Here is a 6000-nt window from a genome sequence, read left to right on the forward strand (position 1 = left end):
ACTGTGATTACCAGCGAATTATTCATTACTTATCGTGTCAAGCAATGTCAGATAAGATTTATCTGAGAGCCAGGTGCAGTCATCAAAAGAGCCTCATCTGGCTCTAGAGCCATAGGTTCCCTACCTCTGTCCTAAAGCTTTTGTGAAACTTGAAAATATTCCAATTCTGTCTCGATGGTCCTTCTTACTCAGCATATATGTCATCAAAAGAACTTGGGATTGACCAGTAACTTAGATTCCCTGGGAGGAAGAACTGGTCCGACGCAACAGTTCATACACGGTATTCTGAGTATTGAGTATTAAAGGGGTCCTGTTAGTGTTGTCCTGATACCAATGGGGGACCACAAAAAAATTGCATTATTGGCTTTATTTTAACAAGAAAATCTTCCAGTACGTTAAACATATGTTTATTATTGCAAGTTTGTCCTTAAAAATAATAGTGAACATACAGGGCAACTTGTCTTTTAGTAGTAAGTAAGCAAACAAAGGCTCCTAATTTAGCTGCTGACATATGCAGTTACATATTGTGCCATTTCCATTCTATTATTTAGTAAAAAAAAATTAAGGACAAGCGGTGGAAAATTAATTATTCATCTACTTGTTCATTTACTGTTAATATCAGCTTACTTTCTCTCTTAACATGTTCTATCTACACTTCTGTTAAAATGTAAAAATCAATTATTATTCTGTTGTTTGATACTTTACATTAGTTTTGGATGATAACACAAATTTTTGTATCAATCCGATACCAAGTAGTTACAATATCATACATTGGTCATATTCAAAGTCCTCATGTGTCCAGGGCCATATTTCCCGAGTTTATACACATAATATGAATTTGAAAAAAATGAAAGAAGATGTTGTGATGCCAAAACATATCCATGTAATCATAGTAGTATCGACTAGAAACGCTCTTGTACTTGGCATCATTACAGTAGATGTTAGGTGTAGATCCACCCATGGCGTTTGTTTACATTTTGACGTCAGTGAGCTACGGTGTGTAGTGAAGCATGTTTAGCTATTCCTCGTTCTACAGGGATGATATTTGTAAGAAACTTACTTTATTTGTCGCCATGGAGGCAAGGATTAGTGATTTAGAAGTAACTAAAACACTACAGACTGGGGCTGGACATTAGCTGCTGTCTTGAAGTACCTCCTCCTTAGGGAGTTTCAGTGTTATAACTCCACCTTTATCGTTAGTTTTTAAGCCAAAATGCGTCCATTCTCCCTTTTCTGTCTACACACTGTGTCTGCTTGTAAGTACTCTGTGAATGTGCGCTGCCGAACATGCTCGTCTGCTTGTAAACCAGCAATGTCATGACGTGACGACGACGGGAGCGCGGGACCGGTACTTTTCAGAGGCGGTACCGTACTGAAAATTATTGATTAGTGTCGCAGTACTATACTAATACCGGTATACCGTACAACCCAAAGCCTTATTATGCGAAACCAACTTTGCTTACCTATTGGTACCTGGTGTTGTGGAAATTTCAAATCAAACCGCGCATTGCAGAGATATTTTTATGAAACAATCCTGCCTTTCTTCCTGCTTCCGGCAAACCAGCTAATTCGAATTTGCTCCTTTTGTGACGTTTTTACCGTGTGTGTAACGTCAGAGGATTGTCCATATATGGTTCTTTGTCGTGTTTGTCTACTCTCAATTGCTCTGTTTATTGCAGTTCTGAGTGTTGCTGTGTCAGGTTTGGTTTTGGAATTGGATTGCATTGTTATGGTATTGCTGTGTATTGTTTTGCTGGATTGATAAAAAAAATAAAAAAGTAAATAAATGAAAAAATAAAAAAATCTACTTTTTTAAAAATGAGAATCGACTCTGAATTGCACAACGTGAGAATCGCGATTCGTATTCGAATCGATTTTCCCCCACACCCCTAATAACTACAGTATGTCTTGTTATGTAGTTCCATCCATCCATCCATTTTCTACCACTTGTCCCTTTTGGGGTTGCGGGGGGGTGGTTGTGGGGTGCTGGAGCCTATCTCAGCTGCATTCAGGTGGAAGGCGGGTTGCACCCTGGACAAGTCGCCACCTCATCGCAGGGCCAATACAGATAGACAGACAACATTCACACTCACATTCACACAGTAGGGCCAATTTAGTGTTGCCATTCAACCTATCCCCAGGTGCATGTCTTTGGAGGTGGGAGGAAGCCGGAGTACCCGGAGGGAACTCACGCAGTCACAGGGAGAACATGCAAACTCCACATAGAAAGATCTATTGAATTGAGGATTGAATTGAGGACTACTCAGGACCTTCGTATTGTGAGGCACATGCACTAACCCCAGTTTCACCGTGCTGCCACTATCTAGTTCCAGTACCTTTTATTTATATATCTCTAGAATTGGTCCAAAACCAAAAACGGATGTCTCCCTTCGAGTTGAAAATTATGTTCAATATACAGAGTAGAAATATTTGGCCAACAGCTTATCTTCTTAGACTGTAGTGCCCTCAAGATGTCAATCTGCTGTGGATTAAATCTTCTATTTTGAAATGACATACACATGCCCAAAAACTCCTTTCAGAAAAAAACAAACAAAAAAAAAACAGTCTACATGCCCGTGAGGCAGGCTTTTATTTCCCCGCCCTACAGTTGTTTCCTTGAGGACTTCTCAAGAACTTGTTTGTATCTGTCAGTTTGAATTAGTGGACCATGCCTTCATATTAGACTATTTTGACTCTGGCAAATCTGCAGGCTGTCTCCTGCAATCACAAAGAACAGCAGCAAGCACAAACACACACATATAGTCACAAAGTATTTGTTCTCCAGCTCTTGCAAATACAGCCAAGATGCATTTGCACACATCACACACACCGGAGGAAGCTTCACCTGACCTCTGGCATTGGCTTCTTCACGGCAAAGTGGTTGAAAATGAGGAAGATAGAGGCGGCTGTCTATTTGAAAAGACAATGGCCTGCACTCTCCCTAAAGTGTCAAAGCCAATCAATCCCCTTCATCTCGAAAGATACCCCTGACAACCCCCAGGTGGCAGTAATGAGTGCAAAATATACACTAACAAAATGAACTTACACTAGTGTACACTGTCTCTGTTTAGTTACATGGTAGGACTGCATTTTGCTGTTTGGATGATTACTGTTGTGGAATGAAGATAAATGTTCCGTTCTCTTATTCTTGTTGACACAAAGAATAATTATGATTCATGAGGTTGTGATGTTAGGTTAAATGTCTCTTTCACAAGAAAAATATTGATTAAACTAAACAATAATTATTGAAGTAATGGATGTAACGGGGAGACATGTTTTTTCAAAAGCAGTTTTTGCCCCCCTCGTGCTAAACTAATGTTAGGCCATATTAAATGAAGACAAGTAAAACACTAGTGCCAGGCGGAAAACGGACGCTCGGACTGAAATTTGCCGCTTTAGACCACCCACAAGCTCATTGCCATCTTGCCAACATGACAATGATTAACAGCTGCAGCAGCTGACCAATCAGCGGTCAAATGCGAGATACGAGAGAGTTCGTCTTCCCTTAGCCATATGAATCACGAACAAGTAAGACAAATAAAAAAATCTAAAAAAGATTAGACTAGTGTTCCACCAAGATAAATTTTCCAATCTCTTATCTTTTTTGACACAAAGAATAATTATGATCATGAGGTTTTGGTGTTAGGATCAATGTCTCTTTCGCAAGATAAATATTGATTAAACTTAACACAAATTACTGAAGGAATGGATGTAAGGGGGAGACATGTCCCCTGCATCTTTCAAAAAGCAGTTTTTAACCTTGTGCACTTTTTAACGTGCAAAAGTAACGTTACGCTATATTGAATGAAGACAAGTAAAACACTAGCGCCAGGCGGAAAACGGATGCTCAGACTGAAATTTGCCCCTTTAGACCGTCCACAAACTCATTGCCATATTGCCAACTTGATAATGAATGACAGCTGCAGCAGCTGTCCAATCAGCGGTCAAATGCAAGATATAAGCGAGTTGGTCTCTCCGTAGCAATATGAATTACGAACAAGTAAGAAAAATAAAAAAATCCCAAATATATTAGACGAGATAAATGTTCCATTCTCTTATCTTTTTTGACACAAAGAATAATTACGATTCATGAGGTTTTGATGTTAGGATTATTGTTTCTTTTGGAAGATAAGTATCGATTAAACTTAACACAAATTATTGAAGGGATGGATGTAATAGGGGAGACATGTTTACGGAATCTTTCAAAAAGCAGTTTTTGCCCCCCTCGTGCAAAAGCAATGTTATGCTATATTAAATGAAGACAAGTAAAACACTAGTGCCAGGCGGAAAACGGATGCTCAGACTGAAATTTGCCCCTTTAGACCATCCACAACCTCATTGCCATATTGCCAACGTGATAATGAATGACAGCTGCAGCAGCTGTCCAATCAGCGGTCAAATGCAAAATATAAGCGAGTTGGTCTCCCCGTAGCAATATGAATCCCGAACAAGTAAGAAAAATAAAAAAATCCCAAAAATATTAGAGTAGTGTTCCACTAAGATAAATGTTCCATTTTATTATCTTTTTTTACACAAAGAATAATTATGATTCATGAGGTTGTGACTTTAGGATCGATATCTCTTTCAGATAACATAAATATAATAACAACATAATAACACAAATAATAACACAAATTATTGAAGTAATGGATGTAATTGGGAAGACATGTTTGCTGCATTTTTCAGAAAAGCAGTTTTTGCCCCCCTCGTGCAAAAGTAATGTTACGCTATATTAAATAAAGACAAGTTAAACACTAGTGCCAGGCGGAAAACGGATGCTCAGACTAAAACTTGCCGGTTTAGACCGCCCACAAGCTCATTGCCATCTTGACAATGTGACAATGATTGACAGCTGCAGCAGCTGATCATTCAGCGGTCAAATGCGAGATACGAGCGAGTTGGTCTCCCCGTAGCAATATGAATCATGAACAAGTAAGACAAATAAAAAAACCCACAAAAGATTAGACTAGATACATGTTCCATTCTCTTATCTTTTTTGACACAAAGAATAATTATGAATCATCCACCCATCCATTTTCTACTGCTTATTCCCTTTTGGGGTCACGGTGGGAGCTGGTGCCAATCTCAGCTACAATAGGGCGGAAGGTGGCGTGCACCCTGGACAAGTCACCACCTCATCGCAGGGCCAACACAGATAGACAGACAACATTCACTCTCAAGGGCCAATTTAGTGTTGCCAATCAACCTATCCCCAGGTGCATGTCTTTGGAAGTGGAAGGAAGCCAGAGTACCCGGAGGGAACCCACGCAGTCATGGGGAGGACATGCAAACTCCACACAGAAAGATCCCGAGCCCGGGATTGAACCCAGGACTACTCAGGACCTTCGTATTGTGAGGCAGATGCACTAACCCCTCTGTCACTGTGCTGAATCATGAGGTTGTGATAGTGGGATCAATGTCTCTTTCGCAAGATAAATATCGATTAAACTTAACGCAAAATATTGAAGGAATGCATTTAATTGGGGAGACATTTAAGCTGCATTTTTCAAAAAGCCGTTTTTGCCCCCCCCTCGTGCAAAAGTAATGTTACGCTATACTGATATATTTGCCCGACTGCAGTTGAGTACAGGTCTGTGGGTGTGAGTGAGTTAAACCTAAAAACAAGCGGTAATTGGACACCTGGTTTTTCAATTATCATCATGCTCATATCAATAATGAGCACATACCGAGTATTTTTACTTCGCTGATCTGACGTTTGACAAAAAAAAAGAAAAAAGGAGCCTCTCTCTTTCTCACCGACGCAGGTGTAAAAGTCACACGCTGCATCTCACGCGTATAGAACCCAATTACTTTGGCCATCACACTTAAAGACAATGACTAAGATGCCATTTAAAACAAATAGAAAATGGAATTAAAAAGCGTGACGGCTCTGTGAAGACAACACACTTTTTTTTCTTTTTTCTTTTTATATTTTCCCTCACTTGAAATGATCCCCGCGCTCGATCATTAAAAAGAGAAGGCTGCGCTATAAAGATGCAA

The 6000-nt window shown here is 39.7% G+C and overlaps 1 protein-coding gene across 3 annotated transcripts in view; it reads right to left on the minus strand.

Annotated features, from left to right (window-relative positions):
* Positions 1-6000, minus strand: part of grid2 (glutamate receptor, ionotropic, delta 2) — a 1199099-nt gene that overhangs the window by 81401 nt on the left and 1111698 nt on the right. The gene's annotated exons all lie outside the window — the stretch shown is intronic.

The sequence above is a fragment of the Nerophis ophidion genome, linkage group LG01, assembly GCF_033978795.1.
Source record: "Nerophis ophidion isolate RoL-2023_Sa linkage group LG01, RoL_Noph_v1.0, whole genome shotgun sequence".
Lineage (NCBI taxonomy): Eukaryota > Metazoa > Chordata > Actinopteri > Syngnathiformes > Syngnathidae > Nerophis > Nerophis ophidion.